Source organism: Nothobranchius furzeri, chromosome 2 (genome assembly GCF_043380555.1).
Source record: "Nothobranchius furzeri strain GRZ-AD chromosome 2, NfurGRZ-RIMD1, whole genome shotgun sequence".
NCBI classification, from domain to species: Eukaryota; Metazoa; Chordata; class Actinopteri; order Cyprinodontiformes; family Nothobranchiidae; genus Nothobranchius; species Nothobranchius furzeri.
Window position 1 is genome coordinate 65250932 of NC_091742.1, and position 14565 is coordinate 65265496.

At 41.5% G+C, this 14565-nt stretch overlaps 7 non-coding genes and 21 pseudogenes across 7 annotated transcripts; all 28 read left to right on the plus strand.

Moving 5' to 3' along the window:
- Window positions 1-137: 137 nt before the first annotated feature.
- Window positions 138-256, plus strand: LOC139067688 (5S ribosomal RNA; annotated as a pseudogene).
- Window positions 257-611: 355 nt separating this feature from the next.
- On the plus strand, window positions 612-730 carry LOC139067398 (5S ribosomal RNA; annotated as a pseudogene).
- A 353-nt stretch (window positions 731-1083) lies between these two features.
- LOC139066883 (5S ribosomal RNA) lies at window positions 1084-1202 on the plus strand (annotated as a pseudogene).
- A 353-nt stretch (window positions 1203-1555) lies between these two features.
- On the plus strand, window positions 1556-1674 carry LOC139066887 (5S ribosomal RNA; annotated as a pseudogene).
- Window positions 1675-2029: 355 nt separating this feature from the next.
- On the plus strand, window positions 2030-2148 carry LOC139066482 (5S ribosomal RNA). The gene has a single exon (XR_011519382.1). It is a non-coding gene; the product is annotated as a 5S ribosomal RNA (ribosomal RNA).
- Window positions 2149-2501: 353 nt separating this feature from the next.
- LOC139067147 (5S ribosomal RNA) lies at window positions 2502-2620 on the plus strand (annotated as a pseudogene).
- Window positions 2621-2973: 353 nt separating this feature from the next.
- On the plus strand, window positions 2974-3092 carry LOC139068411 (5S ribosomal RNA). The gene has a single exon (XR_011520009.1). It is a non-coding gene; the product is annotated as a 5S ribosomal RNA (ribosomal RNA).
- A 355-nt stretch (window positions 3093-3447) lies between these two features.
- Window positions 3448-3566, plus strand: LOC139067331 (5S ribosomal RNA; annotated as a pseudogene).
- Window positions 3567-3919: 353 nt separating this feature from the next.
- On the plus strand, window positions 3920-4038 carry LOC139068112 (5S ribosomal RNA; annotated as a pseudogene).
- A 354-nt stretch (window positions 4039-4392) lies between these two features.
- Window positions 4393-4511, plus strand: LOC139066483 (5S ribosomal RNA). Its single transcript, XR_011519383.1, has one exon. It is a non-coding gene; the product is annotated as a 5S ribosomal RNA (ribosomal RNA).
- A 353-nt stretch (window positions 4512-4864) lies between these two features.
- Window positions 4865-4983, plus strand: LOC139068412 (5S ribosomal RNA). The gene has a single exon (XR_011520010.1). It is a non-coding gene; the product is annotated as a 5S ribosomal RNA (ribosomal RNA).
- A 355-nt stretch (window positions 4984-5338) lies between these two features.
- Window positions 5339-5457, plus strand: LOC139066752 (5S ribosomal RNA; annotated as a pseudogene).
- A 353-nt stretch (window positions 5458-5810) lies between these two features.
- On the plus strand, window positions 5811-5929 carry LOC139068413 (5S ribosomal RNA). Its single transcript, XR_011520011.1, has one exon. It is a non-coding gene; the product is annotated as a 5S ribosomal RNA (ribosomal RNA).
- A 355-nt stretch (window positions 5930-6284) lies between these two features.
- LOC139067379 (5S ribosomal RNA) lies at window positions 6285-6403 on the plus strand (annotated as a pseudogene).
- Window positions 6404-6756: 353 nt separating this feature from the next.
- On the plus strand, window positions 6757-6875 carry LOC139067934 (5S ribosomal RNA; annotated as a pseudogene).
- A 353-nt stretch (window positions 6876-7228) lies between these two features.
- Window positions 7229-7347, plus strand: LOC139067853 (5S ribosomal RNA; annotated as a pseudogene).
- A 354-nt stretch (window positions 7348-7701) lies between these two features.
- LOC139066484 (5S ribosomal RNA) lies at window positions 7702-7820 on the plus strand. The gene has a single exon (XR_011519384.1). It is a non-coding gene; the product is annotated as a 5S ribosomal RNA (ribosomal RNA).
- A 353-nt stretch (window positions 7821-8173) lies between these two features.
- LOC139067385 (5S ribosomal RNA) lies at window positions 8174-8292 on the plus strand (annotated as a pseudogene).
- Window positions 8293-8647: 355 nt separating this feature from the next.
- LOC139068105 (5S ribosomal RNA) lies at window positions 8648-8766 on the plus strand (annotated as a pseudogene).
- A 1685-nt stretch (window positions 8767-10451) lies between these two features.
- On the plus strand, window positions 10452-10570 carry LOC139067461 (5S ribosomal RNA; annotated as a pseudogene).
- Window positions 10571-10925: 355 nt separating this feature from the next.
- Window positions 10926-11044, plus strand: LOC139066780 (5S ribosomal RNA; annotated as a pseudogene).
- A 354-nt stretch (window positions 11045-11398) lies between these two features.
- On the plus strand, window positions 11399-11517 carry LOC139067086 (5S ribosomal RNA; annotated as a pseudogene).
- A 355-nt stretch (window positions 11518-11872) lies between these two features.
- LOC139067954 (5S ribosomal RNA) lies at window positions 11873-11991 on the plus strand (annotated as a pseudogene).
- Window positions 11992-12347: 356 nt separating this feature from the next.
- Window positions 12348-12466, plus strand: LOC139066653 (5S ribosomal RNA). The gene has a single exon (XR_011519557.1). It is a non-coding gene; the product is annotated as a 5S ribosomal RNA (ribosomal RNA).
- A 356-nt stretch (window positions 12467-12822) lies between these two features.
- On the plus strand, window positions 12823-12941 carry LOC139068099 (5S ribosomal RNA; annotated as a pseudogene).
- A 353-nt stretch (window positions 12942-13294) lies between these two features.
- LOC139067174 (5S ribosomal RNA) lies at window positions 13295-13413 on the plus strand (annotated as a pseudogene).
- A 355-nt stretch (window positions 13414-13768) lies between these two features.
- LOC139066781 (5S ribosomal RNA) lies at window positions 13769-13887 on the plus strand (annotated as a pseudogene).
- A 353-nt stretch (window positions 13888-14240) lies between these two features.
- LOC139067631 (5S ribosomal RNA) lies at window positions 14241-14359 on the plus strand (annotated as a pseudogene).
- The last annotated feature ends 206 nt before the right edge of the window (window positions 14360-14565 follow it).

Sequence of the window (14565 nt, forward strand, 5' to 3'; positions counted from 1 at the left end):
GCAACAGTGATGAAGACAACTGTTTAACTTAGCCTTTTACCTCCATATGCAAGAATCTAGTCTTTGCAGTGGGCAACACAATCATACTTTGACATATACACAAGGGATTTTTCAGAGATTTTCAAGGTGTTTTCTTCGCTTACGGCCATACCACCCTGAAAAAGCCCGATCCCGTCTGATCTCAGAAGCAATCCAGGGTTGGGCCTGGTCAGTACCTGTATGGGAGACCTCTTGGGAATACCAGGTGCTGTAAAAGTTTTCACTAATTTGTTATAAAATACAGTTTTTTTCACTTCACCACAGCTTTGAACAGCTTCGTCATTGAATAATTTTAAAGCCAGGTGTTCCACACGAACTGCACACACTTGTTGGTAATAAACCTCCTTTGATTTGTCCCTAGCAATAATGTCTCAGTGCTGGCATTTTAGAGACAAGAAATGGGGTGGGAGCCAATTGTTAGAGTCTAAAGAAGAGCAACAATGATGAAGACAACTGTTTAACTTAGCCTTTTACCTCTATATGCAAGAATCTAGTCTTTGCAGTGGGCGACGCAATCATACCTTGACAAATACACAAGGGATTTTTCAGAGATTTTTCAAGGTTTTCCTTGTGCTTACAGCCATACCACCCCGAAAAAGCTCGGTCCCGTCTGATCTCGGAAGCAATCCAGGGTTGGGCCTGGTCAGTACCTGTATGGGAGACCTCTTGGGAATACCAGGTGCTGTAAGCATTTTCACTAATTTGTTATAAAATACAGTTTTTTTCACTTCACCACATCTTTGAACAGTTTCGTCATTGAATAATTTTAAAGCCAGGTGTTCCACACGAACTGCACACACTTGTTGGTAATAAACCTCCTTTGATTTGTCCCTAGCAATAATGTCTCAGTGCTGGCATTTTAGAGACAATAATTGGGGTGGGAGCCAATTGTTACTGGAAAAAAGAGCAACAGTGATGAAGACAACTGTTTAACTTAGCCTTTTTCCTCCATATGCAAGAATCTAATCTTTGCAGTGGGCGACACAATCATACCTTGACAAATATACAAGGGATTTTTCAGAGATTTTTCAAGGTTTTTCCTTCGCTTACAGCCATACCACCCTGAAAAAGCCCGATCCCCTCTGATCTCGGAATCAATCCAGGGTTGGGCCTGGTCAGTACGTGTATGGGAGACCTCTTGGGAATACCCGGTGCTGTAAGCTTTTTCACTAATTTGTTATAAAATACAGTTTTTTTCACTTCACCACATCTTTGAACAGCTTCGTCATTGAATAATTTTAAAGCCAGGTGTTCCACACGAACATCACACACTTGTTGGTAATAAACCTCCTTTGATTTGTCCCTAGCAATAATTTCTCAGTGCTGGCATTTTAGAGACAAGAAATGGGGTGGGAGCCGATTGTTACTCGAAAAAAGAGCAACAGTGATGAAGACAACTGTTTAACTTAGCCTTTTACCTCCATATGCAAGAATCTAGTCTTTGCAGTGGGCGACACAATCATACTTTGACATATACACAAGGGATTTTTCAGAGATTTTTCAAGGTGTGTCTTTCGCTTACGGCCATACCACCCTGAAAAACCCCGATCCCGTCTGATCTCGGAAGCAATCCAGGGTTGGTCCTGGTCAGTACCTGTATGGGAGACCTCTTGGGAATACCAGGTGCTGTAAGCTTTTTCACTAATTTGTTATAAAATACAGTTTTTTTCACTTCACCACATCTTTGAACAGCTTCGTCATTGAATAATTTTAAAGCCAGGTGTTCCACACGAACTGCACACACTTGTTGGTAATAAACCTCCTTTGATTTTTCCCTAGCAATAATGTCTCAGTGCTGGCATTTTAGAGACAAGAAATGGGGTGGGAGCCAATTGTTAGAGTCTAAAGAAGAGCAACAATGATGAAGAAAACTGTTTAACTTAGCCTTTTACCTCTATGTGCAAGAATCTAGTCTTTGCAGTGGGCGACACAATCATACCTTGACAAATACACAAGGGATTTTTCAGAGTTTTATTAAGGTTTTTCCTTCGCTTACAGCCATACCACCCTGAAAAAGCCCGATCCCCTCTGATCTCGGAATCAATCCAGGGTTGGGCCTGGTCAGTACCTGTATGGGAGACCTCTTGGGAATACCAGGTGCTGTAAGCTTTTTCACTAATTTGTTATAAAATACAGTTTTTTTCACTTCACCACATCTTTGAACAGCTTCGTCATTGAATAATTTTAAAGGCAGGTGTTCCACACGAACTGCACACACTTGTTGGTAATAAACCTCCTTTGATTTGTCCCTAGCAATAATGTCTCAGTGCTGGCATTTTAGAGACAAGAAATGGGGTGGGAGCCGATTGTTACTCGAAAAAAGAGCAACAGTGATGAAGACAACTGTTTAACTTAGCCTTTTACCTCCATATGCAAGAATCTAGTCTTTGCAGTGGGCGACACAATCATACCTTGACAAATACAGAAGGGATTTTCCAGAGATGTTTCAAGGTTTTTCCTTCGCTTACAGCCATACCACCCTGAAAAAGCCCGATCACCTCTGATCTTGGAATCAATCCAGGGTTGGGCCTGGTCAGTACCTGTATGGGAGACCTCTTGGGAATACCAGGTGCTGTAAGCTTTTTCACTAATTTGTTACAAAATACAGTTTTTTTCACTTCACCACATCTTTGAACAGCTTCGTCATTGAATAATTTTAAAGCCAGGTGTTCCACACGAACTGCACACACTTGTTGGTAATAAACCTCCTTTGATTTGTCCCTAGCAATAATGTCTCAGTGCTGGCATTTAAGAGACAAGAAATGGGGTGGGAGCCGATTGTTACTCGAAAAAAAAGCAAAAGTGATGAAGACAACTGTTTAACTTAGCCTTTTACCTCCATATGCAAGAATCTAGTCTTTGCAGTGGGCGACTCAATCATACTTTGACATATACACAAGGGATTTTTCAGAGATTTTTCAAGATGTGTCCTTCGCTTACGGCCATACCACCCTGAAAAAGCCCGATCCCGTCTGATCTCGGAAGCAATCCAGGGTTGGGCCTGGTCAGTACCTGTATGGGAGACCTCTTGGGAATACCAGGTGCTGTAAGCTTTTTCACTAATTTGTTATAAAATACAGTTTTTTTCACTTCACCATAGCTTTGAACAGCTTCGTCATTGAATAATTTTAAAGCCAGGTGTTCCACACGAACTGCACACACTTGTTGGTAATAAACCTCCTTTCAGTTGTCCCTAGCAATAATGTCTCAGTGCTGGAATTTTAGAGACAAGAAATGGGGTGGGAGCCAATTGTTAGAGTCTAAAGAAGAGCAACAATGATGAAGACAACTGTTTAACTTAGCCTTTTACCTCTATGTGCAAGAATCTAGTCTTTGCAGTGGGCGACACAATCATACCTTGACAAATACACAAGGGATTTTTCAGAGATTTTTCAAGGTTTTTCCTTCGCTTACAGCCATACCACCCTGAAAAAGCCCGATCCCCTCTCATCTCGGAATCAATCCAGGGTTGGGCCTGGTCAGTACCTGTATGGGAGACCTCTTGGGAATACCAGGTGCTGTAAGCTTTTTCACTAATTTGTTATAAAATACAGTTTTTTTCACTTCACCACATCTTTGAACAGCTTCGTCATTGAATAATTTTAAAGCCAGGTGTTCCACACGAACTGCACACACTTGTTGGTAATTAACCTCCTTTGATTTGTCCCTAGCAATAATGTCTCAGTGCTGGCATTTTAGAGACAAGAAATGGGGTGGGAGCCGATTGTTACTCGAAAAAAGAGCAACAGTGATGAAGACACCTGTGTAACTTAGCCTTTTACCTCCATATGCAAGAATCTAGTCTTTGCAGTGGGCAACACAATCATACTTTGACATATACACAAGGGATTTTTCAGAGATTTTTCAAGGTGTGTCTTTCGCTTATGGCCATACCACCCTGAAAAAGCCCGACCCCGCCTGATCTCGGAAGCAATCCAGGGTTGGGCCTCGTCAGTACCTGTATGGGAGACCTCTTGGGAACACCAGCTGCTGTAAGCTTTTTCACTAACTTGTTATAAAATACAGTTTTTTTCACTTCACCACATCTTTGAACAGCTTCGTCATTGAATAATTTTAAAGCCAGGTGTTCCACACGAACTGCACACACTTGTTGGTAATAAACCTCCTTTTATTTGTCCCTAGAAATAATGTCTCAGTGCTGGCATTTAGAGACAAGAAATGGGGTGGGAGCCAATTGTTAGAGTCTAAAGAAGAGCAACAATGATGAAGACAACTGTTTAACTTAGCCTTTTACCTCTATATGCAAGAATCTAGTCTTTGCAGTGGGCGACACAATCATACCTTGACAAATACACAAGGGATTTTCCAGAGATGTTTCAAGGTTTTTCCTTCGCTTACAGCCATACCACCCTGAAAAAGCCCGATCCCCTCTGATCTCGGAATCAATCCAGGGTTGGGCCTGGTCAGTACCTGTATGGGAGACCTCTTGGGAATACCAGGTGCTGTAAGCTTTTTCACTAATTTGTTATAAAATACAGTTTTTTTCACTTCACCACATCTTTGAACAGCTTCGTCATTGAATAATTTTAAAGCCAGGTGTTCCACACGAACTGCACACACTTGTTGGTAATAAACCTCCTTTGATTTGTCCCTAGCAATAATGTCTCAGAGCTGGCATTTTAGAGACAAGAAATGGGGTGGGAGCCGATTGTTACTCGGAAAAAAAGCAACAGTGATGAATACAACTGTTTAACTTAGCCTTTTACCTCCATATGCAAGAATCTAGTCCTTGCAGTGGGCGACACAATCATTCTTTGACATATACACAAGGGATTTTTCAGAGATTTTTCAAGGTGTGTCCTTCGCTTACGGCCATACCACCCTGAAAAAGCCCGATCCCGTCTGATCTCGGAAGCAATCCAGGGTTGGGCCTGGTCAGTACCTGTATGGGAGACCTCTTGGGAATACCAGGTGCTGTAAGCTTTTTCACTAATTTGTTATAAAATACAATTTTTTTCACTTCACCATAGCTTTGAACAGCTTCGTCATTGAATAATTGTAAAGCCAGGTGTTCCACACGAACTGCACACACTTGTTGGTAATAAACCTCCTTTGATTTGTCCCTAGCAATAATGTCTCAGTGCTGGCATTTTAGAGACAAGAAATGGGGTGGGAGCCAATTGTTAGAGTCTAAGGAAGAGCAACAATGATGAAGACAACTGTTTAACTTAGCCTTTTACCTCCATATGCAAGAATCTAGTCTTTGCAGTGGGCGACACAATCATACTTTGACATATACACAAGGGATTTTTCAGAGATTTTTCAAGGTGTGTCCTTCGCTTACGGCCATACCACACTGAAAAAGCCCGATCCCGTCTGATCTCGGAAGCAATCCAGGGTTGGGCCTGGTCAGTACCTGTATGGGAGACCTCTTGGGAATACCAGGTGCTGTAAGCTTTTTCACTAATTTGTTATAAAATACAGTTTTTTTCACTTCACCACATCTTTGAACAGCTTCGTCATTGAATAATTTTAAAGCCAGGTGTTCCACACGAACTGCACACACTTGTTGGTAATTAACCTCCTTTGATTTGTCCCTAGCAATAATGTCTCAGTGCTGGCATTTTAGAGACAAGAAATGGGGTGGGAGCCGATTGTTACTCGAAAAAAAAGCAAAAGTGATGAAGACAACTGTTTAACTTAGCCTTTTACCTCCATATGCAAGAATCTAGTCTTTGCAGTGGGCGACTCAATCATACTTTGACATATACACAAGGGATTTTTCAGAGATTTTTCAAGGTGTGTCCTTCGCTTACGGCCATACCACCCTGAAAAAGCCCGATCCCGTCTGATCTCGGAAGCAATCCAGGGTTGGGCCTGGTCAGTACCTGTATGGGAGACCTCTTGGGAATACCAGGTGCTGTAAGCTTTTTTACTAATTTGTTATAAAATACAGTTTTTTTCACTTCACCATAGCTTTGAACAGCTTCGTCATTGAATAATTTTAAAGCCAGGTGTTCCACACGAACTGCACACACTTGTTGGTAATAAACCTCCTTTCATTTGTCCCTAGCAATAATGTCTCAGTGCTGGAATTTTAGAGACAAGAAATGGGGTGGGAGCCAATTGTTAGAGTCTAAAGAAGAGCAACAATGATGAAGACAACTGTTTAACTTAGCCTTTTACCTCTATGTGCAAGAATCTAGTCTTTGCAGTGGGCGACACAATCATACCTTGACAAATACACAAGGGATTTTTCAGAGATTTTTCAAGGTTTTTCCTTCGCTTACAGCCATACCACCCTGAAAAAGCCCGATCCCCTCTCATCTCGGAATCAATCCAGGGTTGGGCCTGGTCAGTACCTGTATGGGAGACCTCTTGGGAATTCCAGGTGCTGTAAGCTTTTTCACTAATTTGTTATAAAATACAGTTTTTTTCACTTCACCGCATCTTTGAACAGCTTCGTCATTGAATAATTTTAAAACCAGGTGTTCCACACGAACTGCACACACTTGTTGGTAATAAACCTCCTTTGATTTGTCCCTAGCAATAATGTCTCAGTGCTGGCATTTTAGAGACAAGAAATGGGGTGGGAGCCGATTGTTACTCGAAAAAAGAGCAACAGTGATGAAGACAACTGTTTAACTTAGCCTTTTACCTCCATATGCAAGAATCTAGTCTTTGCAGTGGGCGACACAATCATACTTTGACATATACACAAGGGATTTTTCAGAGATTTTTCAAGGTGTGTCCTTCGCTTACGGCCATACCACACTGAAAAAGCCCGATCCCGTCTGATCTTGGAAGCAATCCAGGGTTGGGCTTGGTCAGTACCTGTATGGTAGACCTCTTGGGAATACCAGTTGCTGTAAGCTTTTTCACTAATTTGTTATAAAATACAGTTTTTTTCACTTCACCACATCTTTGAACAGCTTCGTCATTGAATAATTTTAAAGCCAGGTGTTCCACACGAACTGCACACACTTGTTGGTAATTAACCTCCTTTGATTTGTCCCTAGCAATAATGTCTCAGTGCTGGCATTTTAGAGACAAGAAATGGGGTGGGAGCCGATTGTTACTCGAAAAAAGAGCAACAGTGATGAAGACACCTGTGTAACTTAGCCTTTTACCTCCATATGCAAGAATCTAGTCTTTGCAGTGGGCAACACAATCATACTTTGACATATACACAAGGGATTTTTCGGAGATTTTTCAAGGTGTGTCTTTCGCTTATGGCCATACCACCCTGAAAAAGCCCGATCCCGCCTGATCTCGGAAGCAATCCAGGGTTGGGCCTCGTCAGTACCTGTATGGGAGACCTCTAGGGAACACCAGGTGCTGTAAGCTTTTTCACTAATTTGTTATAAAATACAGTTTTTTTCACTTCACCACATCTTTGAACAGCTTCGTCATTGAATAATTTTAAAGCCAGGTGTTCCACACGAACTGCACACACTTGTTGGTAATAAACCTCCTTTTATTTGTCCCTAGAAATAATGTCTCAGTGCTGGCATTTAGAGACAAGAAATGGGTTGGGAGCCAATTGTTAGAGTCTAAAGAAGAGCAACAATGATGAAGACAACTGTTTAACTTAGCCTTTTACCTCTATATGCAAGAATCTAGTCTTTGCAGTGGGTGACACAATCATACCTTGACAAATACACAAGGGATTTTCCAGAGATGTTTCAAGGTTTTTCCTTCGCTTACAGCCATACCACCCTGAAAAAGCCCGATCCCCTCTGATCTCGGAATCAATCCAGGGTTGGGCCTGGTCAGTACCTGTATGGGAGACCTCTTGGGAATACCAGGTGCTGTAAGCTTTTTCACTAATTTGTTATAAAATACAGTTTTTTTAGCTTCACCATATCTTTGAACAGCTTCGTCATTGAATAATTTTAAAGCCAGGTGTTCCACACGAACTGCACACACTTGTTGGTAATAAACCTCCTTTGATTTGTCCCTAGCAATAATGTCTCAGTGCTGGCATTTTAGAGACAAGAAATGGGGTGGGAGCCGATTGTTACTCGGAAAAAAAGCAACAGTGATGAATACAACTGTTTAACTTAGCCTTTTACCTCCATATGCAAGAATCTAGTCCTTGCAGTGGGCGACACAATCATTCTTTGACATATACACAAGGGATTTTTCAGAGATTTTTCAAGGTGTGTCCTTCGCTTACGGCCATACCACCCTGAAAAAGCCCGATCCCGTCTGATCTTGGAAGCAATCCAGGGTTGGGCCTGGTCAGTACCTGTATGGGAGACCTCTTGGGAATACAAGGTGCTGTAAGCTTTTTCACTAATTTGTTATAAAATACTGTTTTTTTCACTTCACCATAGCTTTGAACAGCTTCGTCATTGAATAATTTTAAAGCCAGGTGTTCCACACGAACTGCACACACTTGTTGGTAATAAACCTCCTTTGATTTGTCCCTAGCAATAATGTCTCAGTGCTGGCATTTTAGAGACAAGAAATGGGGTGGGAACCAATTGTTAGAGTCTAAGGAAGAGCAACAATGATGAAGACAACTGTTTAACTTAGCCTTTTACCTCCATATGCAAGAATCTAGTCTTTGCAGTGGGCGACACAATCATACTTTGACATATACACAAGGGATTTTTCAGAGATTTTTCAAGGTGTGTCATTCGCTTACGGCCATACCACCCTGAAAAAGCCCGATCCCGTCTTATCTCAGAAGCAATCCAGGGTTGGGCCTGGTCAGTACCTGTATGGGAGACATCTTGGGAATACCAGGTGCTGTAACCTTTTTCACTAATTTGTTATAAAATACAGTTTTTTTCAAGTGGTGCTCGCTGCAGAACCACAAAGGCGGAGCTGCACCAGAAGGTGGAGCTGCACCAGAGTCAGCCCCGCCCATTCCAGAATCAGCCCCGCCCATTCCATCAGAGTCAGTCTAATTCCTTGCAGTTGTCAGACTTGATAGCATTCTGGAACCAAAGAGGGTGTTATAGCTAAAAAATGCAAGATTGAGGACGGAGTTGAGAAGTTAATTGAACAAATTTTGTAAAAGTTCCATATAATTAAAAGTCTAACTTTTGGAACTTTTAATCATGTTATATTGTCATTTCCTCATAAGAAACACGCCAAAGCCATTTTTAGCCTCATTCATGCATTTTCCTCCCATCTCAGCTTCAATTTGGTCTCCTCCCCGAAGCGGGTCTGGTCTTGGTTCTCAAATCTGGATATTCTGTGAATTTTCTGACAAATTATTTCTGAAATGACTTCTACTGAGACACCGCCAAGACATACAACCCATCTCTGAGACACACTGGGCACCAAAATTAGATGTAACGCGGCATGAGTTACTACAGATGTGGTGGTGTAGTGGTTAGGGAATTATGCTGACAATCTGTTGTGCGCAGGTTCGCCTCCCATTAGTGTAAGTTTTAGGTAGTGTGCAACCTCTTTTCTTCATTTCTAGCTACACTTGCCAGTACTATGTTTAAAACAATTTACTGGTATACCGTTTAACATATAATGACTAATGTGTTTTTTTATTTATTTATTCGTTTATTTAGCCAGTGTGAGTCCATTTGTGAGCAGAGTTTCAACTAAAATGCTGTTTAAGAACGACCAAATTCAAAGAACTTTTAGAGACAAATATTTTGCTGAAAATAAACATTACAACTAAAATATAAACAAATTAAATGTTTCAGCTGGCTAAATAGATTGCTGACGACCCCACCGAGAATCGAACCAGCATCAGCTGAGGGGAAAGCAAAATTTACCCCATGCGATCTCGCAACTAGACTACATAAGCCCATCCGAATATCTGACATGCTGTTATACACCACTTTTGTTAGACCGGCTGTGGGCAGATATTCGCTAAAAGAAACCTTTTCATTTCGAGATATATTCAGTCTTTGTCATGTAGCAAGTTATATTTATCTTGTTTAATTGGAGCATAGAACATAGCATTAACGACTGTAAACTATTAACAGCCGTAATTCATGTGGGTCAGGTCAGTTTGCGATAAAGTTGAAAACAAAAACGGAAGTCAGTGGGTAAGCTGAGTTTGCGTGAATGGGCGGGGCTGACTCTGGTGCAGCTCCACCTTATGGTGCAGCTCCGCCTTTGTGGTTCTGCAGCGAGCACCCTCTCGTTTTTTTCACTTCACCACATCTTTGAACAGCTTCGTCACTGAATAATTTTAAAGCCAGGTGTTCCACACGAACTGCACACACTTGTTGGTAATAAACCTCCTTTGATTTGTCCCTAGCACTAATGTCTCAGTGCTGGCATTTTAGAGACAAGAAATGGGGTGGGAGCCAATTGTTAGAGTCTAAAGAAGAGCAACAATGATGAAGACAACTGTTTAACTTAGCCTTTTACCTCTATATGCAAGAATCTAGTCTTTGCAGTGGGCGACACAATCATACCTTGACAAATACACAGGGGATTTTTCGGAGATTTTTCAAGGTTTTTCCTTCACTTACGGCCATACCACCCTGAAAAAGCCCGATCCCGTCTGATCTCGGAAGCAATCCAGGGTTGGGCCTGGTCAGTACCTGTATGGGAGATCTCTTGGGTATACCAGGTGCTGTAAGCTTTTTCACTAATTTGTTATAAAATACAGTTTTTTTCACTTCACCACATCTTTGAACAGCTTCGTCATTGAATAATTTTAAAGCCAGGTGTTCCACACGAACTGCACACACTTGTTGGTAATAAACCTCCTTTGATTTGTCCCTAGCAATAATGTCTCAGTGCTGGCATTTTAGAGACAAGAAATGGGGTGGGAACCAATTGTTAGAAACTAAAGAAGAGCAACAATGATGAAGACAACTGTTTAACTTAGCCTTTTACCTCTATATGCAATAATCTAGTCTTTGCAGTGGGCGACACAATCATACCTTGACAAACACACAAGGGATTTTCAAGAGATGTTTCAAGGTTTTTCCTTTGCTTACAGCCATACCACCCTGAAAAAGCCCGATCCCCTCTGATCTTGGAATCAACCCAGGGTTGGGCCTGGTCAGTACCTGTATGGGAGACCTCTTGGGAATACCAGGTGCTGTAAGCTTTTTCACTAATTTGTTATAAAATACAGTTTTTTTTCACTTCACCACATCTTTGAACAGCTTCGTCATTGAATAATTTTAAAGCCAGATGTTCCACACGAACTGCACACACTTGTTGGTAATAAACCTCCTTTGATTTGTCCCTAGCAATAATGTCTCAGTGCTGGCATTTTAGAGACAAGAAATGGGGTGGGAGCCGATTGTTACTCGAAAAAAGAGCAACAGTGATGAAGACAACTGTTTAACTTAGCCTTTTACCTCCATATGCAAGAATCTAGTCTTTGCAGTGGGCGACACAATCATACTTTGACATATACACAAGGGATTTTTCAGAGATTTTTCAAGGTGTTTTCTTCGCTTACGGCCATACCACCCTGAAAAAGCCCGATCCCGTCTGATCTCGGAAGCAATCCAGGGTTGGGCCTGGTCAGTACCTGTATGGGAGACCTCTTGGGAATACCAGGTGCTGTAAAATTGTTCACTAATTTGTTATAAAATACAGTTTTTTTCACTTCACCACAGCTTTGAACAGCTTCGTCATTGAATAATTTTAAAGCCAGGTGTTCCACACGAACTGCACACACTTGTTGGTAATAAACCTCCTTTGATTTGTCCCTAGCAATAATGTCTCAGTGCTGGCATTTTAGAGACAAGAAATGGGGTGGGAGCCAATTGTTAGAGTCTAAAGAAGAGCAACAATGATGAAGACAACTGTTTAACTTAGCCTTTTACCTCTATATGCAAGAATCTAGTCTTTGCAGTGGGCGACGCAATCATACCTTGACAAATACACAAGAGATTTTTCAGAGATTTTTCAAGGTTTTCCTTGTGCTTACAGCCATACCACCCCGAAAAAGCCCGGTCCCGTCTGATCTCGGAAGCAATCCAGAGTTGGGCCTGGTCAGTACCTGTATGGGAGACCTCTTGGGAATACCAGCTGCTGTAAGCTTTTTCCCTAATTTGTTATAAAATACAGTTTTTTTTCACTTCACCACAGCTTTGAACAGCTTCGTCATTGAATAATTTTAAAGCCAGGTGTTCCACACGAACAGCACACACTTGTTGGTAATAAACCTCCTTTGATTTGTCCCTAGCAATAATGTATCATTGCTGGCATTTTAGAGACAAGAAATGGGGTGGGAGCCAATTGTTAGAGTCTAAAGAAGAGCAACAATGATGAAGACAACTGTTTAACTTAGCCTTTTACCTCTATGTGCAAGAATCTAGTCTTTGCAGTGGGCAACACAATCATACCTTGACAAATACACAAGGGATTTTTCAGAGATTTTTCAAGGTTTTTCCTTCGCTTACAGCCATACCACCCTGAAAAAGCCCAATCCCCTCTGATCTTGGAATCAATCCAGGGTTGGGCCTGGTCAGTACCTGTATGGGAGACCTCTTGGGAATACCAGGTGCTGTAAGCTTTTTCACTAATTTGTTATAAAATACAGTTTTTTTTCACTTCACCACAGCTTTGAACATCTTAGTCATTGAATAATTTTAAAGCCAGGTGTTCCACACGAACTGCACACACTTGTTGGAAATAAACCTCCTTTGATTTGTCCCTAGCAATAATGTCTCAGTGCTGGCATTTTAGAGACAAGAAATGGGGTGGGAGCCAATTGTTAGAGTCTAAAGAAGAGCAACAATGATGAAGACAACTGTTTAACTTAGCCTTTTACCTCTATATGCAAGAATCTAGTCTTTGCAGTGGGCGACACAATCATACTTTGACATATACACAAGGGATTTTTCAGAGATTTTTCAAGGTGTGTCATTCGCTTACGGCCATACCACCCTGAAAAAGCCCGATCCCGTCTTATCTCAGAAGCAAGCCAGGGTTGGGCCTGGTCAGTACCTGTATGGGAGACATCTTGGGAATACCAGGTGCTGTAACCTTTTTCACTAATTTGTTATAAAATACAGTTTTTTTCACTTCACCACATCTTTGAACAGCTTCGTCACTGAATAATTTTAAAGCCAGGTGTTCCACACGAACTGCACACACTTGTTGGTAATAAACCTCCTTTGATTTGTCCCTAGCACTAATGTCTCAGTGCTGGCATTTTAGAGACAAGAAATGGGGTGGGAGCCAATTGTTAGTCTAAAGAAGAGCAACAATGATGAAGACAACTGTTTAACTTAGCCTTTTACCTCTATATGCAAGAATCTAGTCTTTGCAGTGGGCGACACAATCATACCTTGACAAATACACAGGGGATTTTTCAGAGATTTTTCAAGGTTTTTCCTTCGCTTACGGCCATACCACCCTGAAAAAGCCCGATCCCGTCTGATCTCGGAAGCAATCCAGGGTTGGGCCTGGTCAGTACCTGTATGGGAGATCTCTTGGGTATACCAGGTGCTGTAAGCTTTTTCACTAATTTGTTATAAAATACAGTTTTTTTCACTTCACCACATCTTTGAACAGCTTCGTCATTGAATAATTTTAAAGCCAGGTGTTCCACACGAACTGCACACACTTGTTGGTAATAAACCTCCTTTGATTTGTCCCTAGCAATAATGTCTCAGTGCTGGCATTTTAGAGACAAGAAATGGGGTGGGAGCCAATTGTTAGAAACTAAAGAAGAGCAACAATGATGAAGACAACTGTTTAACTTAGCCTTTTACCTCTATATGCAATAATCTAGTCTTTGCAGTGGGCGACACAATCATACCTTGACAAATACACAAGGGATTTTCAAGAGATGTTTCAAGGTTTTTCCTTCGCTTACAGCCATACCACCCTGAAAAAGCCCGATCCCCTCTGATCTTGGAATCAACCCAGGGTTGGGCCTGGTCAGTACCTGTATGGGAGACCTCTTGGGAATACCAGGTGCTGTAAGCTTTTTCACTAATTTGTTATAAAATACAGTTTTTTTCACTTCACCACATCTTTGAACAGCTTCGTCATTGAATAATTTTAAAGCCAGATGTTCCACACGAACTGCACACACTTGTTGGTAATAAACCTCCTTTGATTTGTCCCTAGCAATAATGTCTCAGTGCTGGCATTTTAGAGACAAGAAATGGGGTGGGAGCCGATTGTTACTCGAAAAAAGAGCAACAGTGATGAAGACAACTGTTTAACTTAGCCTTTTACCTCCATATGCAAGAATCTAGTCTTTGCAGTGGGCGACACAATCATACTTTGACATATACACAAGGGATTTTTCAGAGATGTTTCAAGGTGTTTTCTTCGCTTACGGCCATAGCACCCTGAAAAAGCCCGATCCCGTCTGATCTCGGAAGCAATCCAGGGTTGGGCCTGGTCAGTACCTGTATGGGAGACCTCTTGGGAATACCAGGTGCTGTAAAATTGTTCACTAATTTGTTATAAAATACAGTTTTTTTCACTTCACCACAGCTTTGAACAGCTTCGTCATTGAATAATTTTAAATCCAGGTGTTCCACACGAACTGCACACACTTGTTGGTAATAAACCTCCTTTGATTTGTCCCTAGCAATAATGTCTCAGTGCTGGCATTTTAGAGACAAGAAATGGGGTGGGAGCCAATTGTTAAGA